This window comes from Schistocerca piceifrons, chromosome 4 (assembly GCF_021461385.2).
Source record: "Schistocerca piceifrons isolate TAMUIC-IGC-003096 chromosome 4, iqSchPice1.1, whole genome shotgun sequence".
NCBI classification, from domain to species: Eukaryota; Metazoa; Arthropoda; class Insecta; order Orthoptera; family Acrididae; genus Schistocerca; species Schistocerca piceifrons.
Genome location: NC_060141.1, coordinates 841,541,572 through 841,554,306, shown reverse-complemented (window position 1 = coordinate 841,554,306; position 12,735 = coordinate 841,541,572). Strand labels below are relative to the sequence as shown.

The 12,735-nt window shown below is 40.6% G+C and overlaps 1 pseudogene; it reads right to left on the bottom strand.

The window, feature by feature from the left end:
• Nucleotides 1-12,735, bottom strand: part of LOC124796232 — a 70,581-nt pseudogene that overhangs the window by 28,838 nt on the left and 29,008 nt on the right.

Genomic DNA, 12,735 nt, shown 5'->3' with positions numbered 1-12,735 from the left:
ATCTGGTCCTGTAAACTTACTTCTGCTCAACGTGAAAAATTCTCCAATCCACGTTTTGTAATTAACCTTAACATATCAAATAATGCACCCTTCAATATAACTGCTTATTGTCCACTTCCCATCACTCTATTCCCAATGTCAACCCAGCTGACCTCTACTTCTAATCCAAAAACCATGGTTGACTCAATGTTTGCTATTGCAAGCTATTGCAACACAAAAGTGCCAGAGGCACCAGTAATGATATATAATTAAAAATACTAGAAAGTAAGGCTCACCGGTTAGTTCATGCTAAGACAAACACTACAAGTGTCTAAGACACTGCGCTCTCACACAAGTACGAGGTCTGAATACATTCCAGTTACGATACACTAAACTATTTCATTCATGGTGGCAATATACATACTCTCTCCCCAATAAACAGAATAGTTATAACTCAATTGTTCACAAGTGTATATTATGACTCTTGCCACAGCTATGCAGTCAGTATGCCACAGGCGTGCCATAGAAAGGAATCAGGTTCAATTCCTTGTAGAGCCGGGAAATTCTGCTCGGTGGACAGACTGGAATAGGGTACACTCTGCTTGTAGTTCCAGCTGAGGAGCTACTCAAGTGAGAAGTAGTGTCTTCAACTTCTGGAAGTTGATAACAGCCTGGAGAGTTGTATACTGACCCCCTAACTCTCCATAGATATATAGTAGAGGACATCTCTCGAAGAGCATTGCGTGGTCTTCTGGGCCCAATGCAGAGTTCCTTTATCAATGTATATTGTATATCACCACTTGTACACACTCATCAGCACAGTACCACGTTGTCTCTTCACGTGGCAAATTTTTATTCCCTTGTTTCCAGATCAACATTTTTCCTCTTCTATCTCTCTCTCTCTCTCTCTTTTTTTAACTGTCATTACTTGCACCACACATATTCCACACAGTTTATGCTCACTCCTCACTCCTTCAATGATACTGCCCATCCTTCTCTAGTGTGCGAGTTGTCCCTGCTTTCCTGCGTGTTTGTTGGTTTAAACACCCTTGTTTCAAAAGAGAGTGACAGCTTAGATACAGTCTTGTCAACATTTTGTATTTTTATTTTGCAATTCTTGTTTGAGCCTTATAGGCGAATGTCACAAGATATTGTCAACCACTGCATTCACTAGATTGGAATGGGGTTCATGGTAACTTATCAATTCATTTTTTAAGTTGCTGTTATCTTTTTCATCCTATCTTGGACTAGCTTTTCCATACTCCCACTCTATTTTACGTAGTCAAACAGTTATCTGCCCTTGCAAACTTGCTCCTTTACCACCAAGTTAACTAATACTGGGCAGCCTAACAGAAGTTCCAATATCCAGTCTTTCACCACAATTCACCTACACACACTTTTCACTCACTGATTTTCTTTTTTCAATGTCATAAATATTTTGCTTTCACAGACTGCTGTGCTTTGAACATAAAATTGTAGGAACATCTGCCTCACATGTCAGTTTTTTTTTTATTTATTAAAGAATATGCTCCTTGCTTATTCCTATCTGCTTCTGATACATTTCCATTCTCACTTTTATTTTGTTTTGATCCATTTCTTTTTTCTTTGATAGACAAGTCAAACAACAATGGCAATATGTTGCAGCCCCCTGTGTTTCACCCTACTTACTACGAACTTACTTTTCTTAGCTTCCAATTTCATTAGTCATTTGGTTTCTAAGATACTTAAATTAATTGTTTGACCCTATATTTTTATACCTTATTTTACCTTCGGTTGATAAAGGATTTCTGTTATGCTCACAAAGAGAGAGCTGATTCTTCCCACCCCCCACCCCCCTTACCATGTCCTGAAACAAACTTATCGCCAAGTAACTTGCAGTTTTTTTCCTATTATTAATCTCTTAGTCTAGTCATCAATTTAAAAGTGTCAGTTGTTGGTCCCATTGTCTAATAATTTGTACATTTATACACATGAAGTTCCAATTTTTATTTGGAACATATAGACTCTGGTAATCATGAATCACAGTTCAAATGGCTCTGGGCACTATGGGACTTAACATCTGAGCCAAGGCAGGATTCAAACCTGCGACCGTAGCAGTCGCGCGGTTCTGGACTGAAGCGTCTAGAACCGCTCGGCAACGGTGGCTGGCGAATCATAGTTACCATCACATGGACAGAAATACTGTGTTAACTTTATTACAACCAAGGGACATAGCTAAAAATTTCTTTACATAATTTCCAGTCCTGATTACTTTCCTTTAATTTAATCTCACAAATAGGTTAGTGTAACATGATGTTGACAAAGGCAAATTATATATACTCACAAATTATTTAGTTAGAGGTATCTGGTTTGTATGTCTTGGAGGGAGGAGGGTGCAAGCTGAAAACTTCAAGAAAAGATTACTCATTTCATACCTGCTGGATTTAACTGCAGTTTATCTCTTCCATATACCAACCACATACCTAATGTGCATGGCAAACAGTTTGAAAGTATTATTCTATACTCAGCATTTGGAACTATCAGTTCCTTCATGAGAGAGGAAAAAGGGATAAGTTTCTGAAGGTCTGAAAGGTCACTCGGACTCCACGACTAATGTGAGGACAAGAGGAACAAATGTGTCTATAAGAAGTTTTGGAATTTCACCTCCTGAAGGTAAAATACTGATCAGTCTGTCAGTCTTCTAGTAATTTTATGGTTTCCTCACATGAATTTTCACTTGGACACGATTATTCTATGTTTCATCACTCACCTGAGAGATATCTCTGAATTCCCAAAGAGACACACCTTCAAATTGCCATCAGCTGTTATCCGTAAACGGTTGCACGTGCCACAGAAGTGTTAGCTCATTGAGGTAATAAATCCCACATGTCCCTTCAAGCCCAGGACATGGGATTCCTGCAAAAAGAAATTGTAAGAAAATAGCTACTGCTGTTGTGAATATACTATAAATGTGTTGCTCACCAAGTGGAGGAAGGAGAAAACGTGCATTAAGGGGAGTTTGAACGCCCTATCCTGACAATGTTAAATTTAGTGACTTAACTTCCCCGTATTTCAGGAACAACTGTAGCCATTGACAAGAAACTTTTACAGCACATTAAACTATATGTTCTGAGTCTTACAACAATTGCATTTCAGCCACTGCTTTTGGAAATACAATTTTTTAATTACACAGTTAAAATTTTGTGTACTTTTTTGTATGTTATTCTAAATAATTTTATTTATACATAACATTATGTTCTTCTTTTAGTTCGGATGACTCAGGATACATATGTTATTACTCCCTGAAAATTTGAATTCGCTACTCGAAGTAGTTTCTGAGATTTAGGGAAAAATGCAAGAGAAAATGTAAATTTTCAGGAAGAGTTTTTAAAGTTTTAATAGACTGTTACTTAATATATGCTTAACATTTTATTTTTAGTCACTCAGAAGCACCCTGCACCACACTGTATATCATCCTCTTGATCTTTTTTAAGTTTTTTCTTGGTTTCATTCTTTCTGGACTCCGTAGTGGCCAACTGTGCTGCATACTCTGCTTTACCAGTACAAACCTTGTCCATCCATTCAAATTCTCTGATGCAGTTTGCTCCAGAATTAATTCCCATATGTTGTAGCACTTTCACGCTACCAATGCTGCCATCATTAAAAGCAATAACAGCATGACTGACCCCCACGTTAGTGTCTTCATTACAAGAAAAACATTTTTTGGTCTACATCTACATCCATACTCCTCAAGCCACCTGACGGTGTAGGGTACCTTGAGTACCTCTATTGGTTCTCCCTTCTATTCCAGTCTTGTATTGTTCGTGGAAAGAAGGATTGTCGGTATGCCTCTGTGCGGGCTCTAATCTCTCTCATTTTATCCTCATGGTCTCTTCGCGGGATATACATAGGAGGGAGCAATATACTGCTTGACTCCTCGGTGAAGGTATGTTCTCGAAACTTCAGCAAAAGCCCGTACCGAGCTACTGAGCGTCTCTTCTGCAGAGTCTTCCACTGGAGTTTATCTAACATCTCTGTAACGCTTTCGCGATTACTAAATGATCCTATAACGAAGCATGCTGCTCTCTGTTGGATCTTCTCTATGTCTTCTATCAACCCTATCTGGTACGGATCCCACACTGCTGAGCAGTATTCAAACAGTGGGCGAACAAGCGTACTGTAACCTAATTCCTTTGTTTTCGGATTGCATTTCCTTAGGATTCTTCCAACGAATCTCAGTCTGGCACCTGATTTACCGACGATCAACTTTATATGATCATTCCATTTTAAATCACTCCTAATGCATACTCCCAGATAATTTATGGAATTAACTGCTTCCAATTGCTGACCTGCTATATTGTAGCTAAATGATATGGGATCTTTCTTTCTATGTATTCGCAGCACATTACACTTGTCTACATTGAGATTCAATTGCCATTCCCTGCACCATTCATCAATTCGCTGCAGATCATCCTGCATTTCAGTACAATTTTTCACTGTTGCAACATCTCAATATACCACAGCATCATTCGCAAAAAGCCTCAGTGAACTTCCGATGTCATTCACAAGGTCATTTATGTATATTGTGAATAGCAACGGTCCTACGACAATCCCCCGCAGCACACCTGAAATCACTCTTACTTCGGAAGACTTCTCTCCATTGAGAATGACATGCTGCGTTCTGTTATCTAGCAACTCTTCAATCCAATCACATAATTGGTCTGATAGTCCATATGCTCTTACTTTGTTCATTAAACGATTGCGGGGAACTGTATCGAACGCCTTGCGGAAGTCAAGAAACACAGCATCTACCTGGGAACCCGTGTCTATGGCCCTCTGAGTCCCGTGGACGAATAGCACGAGCTGGGTTTCACCCGATCGTCTTTTTCGAAACCCATGCTGATTCCTACAGAGTAGATTTCTAGTTTACAGAAAAGTCATAATATTCGAACATAATACATGTTCTAAAATTCTACAACTCATCGACGTTATAGATATAGGTCTATAGTTCTGCACATCTGTTCGACGTCTCTTCTTGAAAACGGGGATGACCTGTGCCCTTTTCCAATTCTTTGGAACGCTACACTCTTGTAGAGACCTACGGTACAGCTGCAAGAAGGGGGGCAAGTTCCTTCGCATACTCTGTGTAAAATTGAACTGGTATCCCATCAGGTCCAGCGGCCTTTCCTCTTTTGAGTGATTTTAATTGTTTCTCTATCCCTCTGTCATCTATTTCAATATCTACAATTTTGTCATCTGTACGACAATCTAGAGAAGGAACTACAGTGCAGTCTTCCTCTGTGAAACAGCTTTGGAAAAAGACATTTAGTATTTCGGCCTTTAGTCCATCATTCTCTGTTTCAGTACCTTTTTGGTCACAGAGTGTCTGGACATTTTGTTTTGATCCACCTACCACTTTGACATAAGAGCAAAATTTCTTAGGATTTTCTGCCAAGTCAGTACATAGAACTTTACTTTCGAATTCATTTAACACCTCTCGCATGGCCCTCCTCACATTACATTTCGCTTCGCGTAATTTTTGTTTGTCTGCAAGGTGTTGGTTATGTTTATGTTTGCTGTGAAGTTCCCTTTGCTTCCGCAGCAGTTTTCTAACTCGGTTGTTGTACCACGCTGGCTCTTTTCCATCTCTTACGATCTTGCTTGGCACATACTCATCTAATGCATATTGTACGATGGTTTTGAATTTTGTCCACTGATCCTCAACACCATCTGTATTTAAAACAAAACTTTTGTGTTGAGCCATCAGGTACTCTGAAATCTGATTTTTGTCACTTTTGCTAACCAGAAAAATCTTCGTACCTTTTTTAATATTTCTATTTACGGCTGAAATCATCGATGCAGTAACTGCTTTATGATCGCTGATTCCCTGTTCTGGGTTAACTGTTTCAAATAGTTCAGGTCTGTTTGTCACTAGAAGGTCTAATATGTTATCGCCACGAGTCGGTTCTCTGTTTAACTGCTCAAGGTAGTTTTCAGATAAAGCTCTTAAAAAATTTCACTGGATTCTTTGCCCCTGCCATCCGTTATGAAAGTTTGAGTCTCCCAGTCTATATCCGGCTAGTTAAAATCTCCACCCATAACTATAACATGGTGGGCAAATCTACTCGAAAAATTTTCCAAATTATCCTTCAGGTGCTCAGCCACAACAGCTGCTGAGCCAGGGGGCCTATAGAGACATCCAATTACCATGTCTGAGCCTGCTTTAACCGTGACCTTCACCCAAATTATTTCACATTTCGGATCTCCGTCACTTTCCTTCGATACTATTGCACTTCTTATCGCTTTAAACATGCCTCCCCCTTCACTGTCCAGCCTGTCTCTGCGGTATACATTCCAATCTGAGTTTAGAATTTATTACTGTTTACATCTGGTTTCAGACAACTTTCTGTCCCTAGTACTATGTGGGCATTGTGACCGTTTATTAATCAGAGCAGTTCTGGGACATTTCTATACATGCTCCTGCAGTTTACTATTAGCACATTAATATTGTTATTCCCTGTTGCATTTTGTCTATTTCTACCTTGTCGCATCTCAGGAGGTGTCTTGTCGGGCCTAGGGAGGGAATTCTCTAACCTAAAAAACCCACATGTGCACTCCACACATACTCCGCTACCCTTGTAGCCGCTTCCTGCATGTAGTGCACGCGTGACCTATTCAGGGGGACCCTACTTTTCTCCACCCGATAGCGGAGATCGAGAAATTTGCACCCCAGATCACCGCAGAATCGTTTGAGCCCCTGGTTTAAGCCTTCCACTCGGCTCCAAACCAAAGGACCACTATCGGTTCTGGGAACGATACTACAAATAGCTAGCTCAGATTCCACCCCGCGAGGCTTTCCACCTTCACCAACACCGCTAACCGCCTGTACGAACTGAGGATGACCTCTGAACTCAGACGGCAGGAGTCATTGGTGCCGACATGAGCAACAATTTGCAGTCGGGTGCACCCAGTGCTCTCTATCACTGCCGGCACGGCCTCCTCCACATCTCGGATGAGACCCCCGGCAAGCAGACAGAGTGAACACCGACCTTCTTCCCCGACCTTTCCGCTATTTCCCTAAGGGGCTCCATCACCCGCCTAACGTTGGAGCTCCCAATAACTAATAAACCCCTCCCCCCCATGTGCCTGCTCGGACCTTGCTGAAGGAGTGGCCACATGTCCACTCACAGGCAGAACGGACGATGCCACACGGCCAGCCTCCACACTGACCCTCCACCTCGTGCGCCGCGAATGCCGCTGAACCCGCCACTCCCCTTGGGAAGAGGGTGGCCCAACCGCGCCCGGTACCCGCAAAGATGTGTCGACAGAAGGGTCAGTGGGTGAAGCATGTAACACCTGGGGTGTACCATGCAACGCACCAGACTCCCCACTGCCGCTACACTCCAAGGCTACAGCCTGAAGACGGCTAATCGCGGCCATCAACACGTTCAGCTGTTCGCGAACAGTGGCCAGCTCCTCCTGTGTCCGTACACAGCAGTCACACATCCTATCCATACTAAGAAATCAATTTACTGTAGAGAGTTAATCAACTTATAACTGGACTGCTAATTCACTAAAGGCGGTTGATAGTTGACTAAACTGTGGTTACTAGACACTTCCTGTAGAAAACAATGAAAATAGCACTACCTGTCTCTGGACTGTATTCAAAACAAACACTAGCACTACTGGCACTATGGCTGACTAAACGGACTCTCTCTGACTGTATTCAAAACAAACACAAAATCTATGGAACACTATTACTACCACTCGACAATTAAAGCTTCCTAAAAGCAAAAACACATGGAAGAAGAAGTGACAAGTAAGAAAAATAGAGTTAACACTTAAACTAGCGTAGCTCGCTGCACAGCAGACGTGACGCAGACGGCAGTTACGATGACACTGACACTATAAGATTATTGAACGACTCATTGGGATTTTGAGTCTGACAATGCAGACACTTCTTCAAGAATTCAGGATTGCCAGGTCTCTGTAAACAGGTTTTATGATATCCACAACTGCTGCTGTGATGGAATGTTTATGGCTGTATGACCTGTTTGAGTACTGGGCATTGCGGTAATTGTACCATGAACCAGATCCAGGAGGGCAAAGATGGTGTACTGGTTTATCATCAGCTGACAGTCTCTGGAAGAAGGTAGCCCATACTGCCTGCTTCATTTTCAACAAATCCTCAGTATTATTTCTAATGGCAATCTCATAATACTGTTGTAGTTCATCAATCATTTTGTCTGTCAGCCTGCTTCTTATGGTCTTACCACCTGAAAGTTTCTTGTCTCTCAAACTTTGTTTCAACTTCCTCAATCTGGTACCCATCCTCTTCTGGACATGACCAACACATTCCATTTCTGTGATAAGCTTCTCACCATAAGGCTGAGTGGCTACTACACTGTTATATGCATTTGAGTCTGCCTAACCTAAGAACTTAGTGTAACACACTCGCCTTTAGTTTACAGATCGATTATAAATTTCAACAGCTGCACAGGCCTCCGTACGACTAGTTGTCCTTCATAATTTCTGTCACAGATATGCCCTTCTTCATTCCCTGATTTATACTTATAACAATGTTTGGTTAAAATCTGGAAATCTATTAGCTTTCCAGTATCCACACTGGTCACTGTAGCAACAGAATTCTTAGAACTGCAGCTGCGCTTCTACCAAGTGCCCCAAAAGCTACTGATATGTCAATCATACCATCGTTTATTTCAGCAGCTTCATTTGCAGCACCCTTAATTGACTCACATGCAGCAGATTTCACAGCAGCTCCAATAAATCCTGCATACTTGTCCATTTTACAAAGTGGGCGTGGCATATACATCATGACACACATTGTTTCTGCTGCAGTGTGTCCTTTGCCAATAGCTCTCAATCCATAAAACCACCTAACATTTATTTCAAAATAATTATCTTTACCCTTATCAGAATTCCAAAATGAATGAGTATATTTACAACTGGCAGAATTAATGATAAGTTTCCTGGCTTGTCCATTTGATACCTCAATGTCTTCATGTAAACTAACTGGCCCTCCACATACATACAGCACACACATTCACATAACACCCCTGTTAGGATGTGTAAATGTATCAGAATATAACCTAACCTACCGTTTACATGAGTTTTGTTTTGAGATAACTGTGTTATCACTATGTTTCATTTTAATCTTCGAAGCACTAATGGGTGTTTCGCTAGATACTCATGAGTTTGCCACTATTTCATTGTCTGTAACTTCACACACCACATGCTGAACACAATGTTTCTCTTTATTCAAAAATTTATTCCCATGAAACCCACATTTCTTAAAAACACTTCATTTTGGAGTCATACTTTTTGAGAGATTTACCAGTCTATTCGTCACTTTTCCTAGGAAAAACGTTAGCACTTCGATATACAAAGCATGTTTATACTATGAAAAGATACGATACTATTTTTGACAGTGCTACCAATACAAACACATAATTTAACCTTCATAACACAGCAATCCACAGCTTTCTACAGGGTGGTCCACTGATAGTGACCGGGCCAAATATCTCACGAAATAAGCATCAAATGAAAAAACTACAAAGAACGAAATTCGTCTAGCTTGAAGGGAGAAACCAGATGGCGCTATGGTTGGCCTGCTAGATGGCACTGCCATAGGTCAAACTCATATCAACTGCATTTTTTAAAAATAGGAACCCCCATTTTTTTATTACATATTCATGTAGTACGTAAAGAAATATGAATGTTTTAGCTGGACCACTTTTTTCGCTTTGTGATAGATGGGGCTGTAATAGTCAAAAATGGTTCAAATGGCTCTGAGCACTATGGGACTTAACTTCTGAGGTCATCAGTCCCCTAGAACTTAGAACTACTTAAACCTAACTAACCTAAGGACATCACACACATCCATGCCCGAGGCAGGATTCGAACCTGCGACCGTAGCGGTCGCGCGTTTCCAGACTGTAGCGCCTAGCACCGCTCGGCCACTCCGGTGAGCTGCTGTAATAGTCACAAACATGTAAGTATGTGGTATCACATAACATTCCGCCAGTGCGGACGGTATTTGCTTCATGATACATTACCCGTGTTAAAATGGACCGTTTACCAATTGCGGAAAAGGTCGATATCGTGTTGATGTATGGCTATTGTGATCAAAATGCGCAAGGGGCGTGTGCTATGTATGCTGCTCGGTATCCTGGACGACATCATCGAAGTGTCCAGACCATTCGCCCGATAGTTACATTATTTAAGGAAACAGGAAGTGTCCAGCCACATGTGAAACACCAACCACGACCTGCAACAAATGATGATGCCCTAGTAGGTGTTTTAGCTGCTGGGGCAGCTAATCCACACATCAGTAGCAAACAAATTGCGTGAGAATTGGGAATCTCAAAAACGTCGGTGTTGAGAATGCTACATCAACATCGATTGCACCCGTACCATATTTCTATGCACCAGGAATTGCATGGCGATGACTTTGAACGTCATGTACAGTTCTGCCACAGGGCACAAGAGAAATTACGGGACGATGAAAGATTTTTTGCATGCGTTCTATTTAGCGATGAAGCATCATTCACCAACAGCAGTAACCTAAACCGCCATAATATGCACTATTGGCCAACGGAAAATCTACGATGGCAGCGACAAGTGGAACAGCAGCGAGCTTGTCAGGTTAATGTATGGTGTGGCATTAAGGGAGGAAGGATAATTGGCCCCCATTTTATCGATGGCAATCTAAATGGTGCAATGTATGCTGATTTCCTGCGTAATGTTCTACCAATGTTACTACAAGATGTTTCACTGCATGACAGAATGGCGATGTACTTCCAACATGATGGATGTCCGGCACATAGTTTGCGTGCGGTTGAAGCAGTATTGAATAGCATATTTCATGACAGGTGGATTGGTCATCAAAGCACCATACCATGGCTCGCACATTCACCGGATCTGACGTCCCCGGATTTCTTTCTGTGGGGAAAGTTGAAGGATATTTGCTATCGTGATCCACCGACAATGCCTGACAACATGCGTCAGTGCATTGTCAATGCATGTGCGAACATTACGGAAGGCGAACTACTCACTGTTGAGAGGAATGTCATTACACGTATTGCCAAAGGCATTGAGGTTGACAGACATCATTTTGAGCATTTATTGCATTAATGTGGTATTTACAGGTAATCACGCCGTAACAGCATGCGTTCTTAGAAATGATAAGTTCACAAAGGTACATGTATCACATTGGAACAACCGAAATAAAATGTTCAAATGTACCTACATTCTGTATTTTAATTTAAAAAACCTACCTGTTACCAACTGTTCGTCTAAAATTATGAGACATATGTTTGTGACTATTACAGCGCCATCTATCACAAAGCGAAGAAAGTGGTCCAACTAAAACATTCATATTTCTTTACGTATTATACGAATATGTAATAAAAAATGGGGTTCCTACTTAAAAAAACACAGTTGATATCAGTTTGATCTATGGCAGCGCCTTATAGCAGGCCAACCATTGCGCCAGCTGGTTTCCCCTTTCGAGCTAGACAAATTTCGTTCTTTGTAGTTTTTTCGTTTGACACTTATTTCGTGAGATATTTGGCCCAGTCACGATCAATGGACTACGCTGTATATAAAAAATTACCAATTTTATTAGGTCTTGAAGTAATGCATGTAAAAATTTTAACATTTTCAACTGGTGTAGATAATATTTTAGAAAATAAAATAAAATACTTCCCACGCAAGTTTATAAGTAATATACATATCATTTTATTTGGAAAATTGCAAATTTTATAATCAGATAAAAACCCGAAAAAAAGAACAAGAATGTTTTCCCCTTCTAACTCCCCTTAAAGTTACAGAAATGTGCAAGCTTTCGGAGCCAGTGGCTTCTTCTTCTGGCAGAAACAATGAAGGGGAAGGAAAAGGGAAGAAAGAAAAGGATTGTCAAGGTTTAGGAAATGGGGAGAGTTGCAGAAAAGCTGCAGAGAAACCCAGGCCAGGACAGACTTACTGAATGGGATGAGAAATATGTAACTAAACCAGTCCATCTCTCATACCACCAGCAGATGTGAAGTATTCTTGTGATTGGTAGTAAGTCATAAACATTAAATTATTTTCAATGTATGTTCATATGTAATACTGCACGTACCTTTGAGGTATCATTGGGCCCATTGGGAAGAGGATCAAAATCAGGCCACTGCTTTCTAATTATTTGGAGCATTTCACTAAATGAGACCATCTTCCCATCATTCCATTTGTTGCCGCTGAAAGGCATGTACTCGATAAATCTTACATCAACATTTTACTCTTTTGTTAACTCCACAAAACTGCACACTTCATCTTCATTAAAATCTCGCATTACAACACAATTTATCTGTGGAAGAAAGACACCATTAAAAACTTGGTATCAGATAAAGCTTGGTTTAAACAGAGTTTGAAAGACTTTTCGATAGGCAACTCATCCTACTCTATAGATGAATATCTTAACAGTGGCTGTTAGGCCAGCTTAAATAAGAATGTCTGTTAGATTTCAGTTCTGAGAGCACTTTGTCATAACAGTCAAGATTATGTACTTTTTGTTTGATAAATTTATTAATAGTGCATAACAATGTTTCAGTCTGACAGCGTATCAATTCTGAAAATATTAGCTGTTCCAGTTTGTATTGTATTCACCTAGTTTGACAATCTCCTGACAAATGATCAGGGTATTCAAATGTTTTATATTTTTTGTGTTATACTTTCTGGCATGTTACTCACCCATGAGAATCATCTCATGTTTTGGGT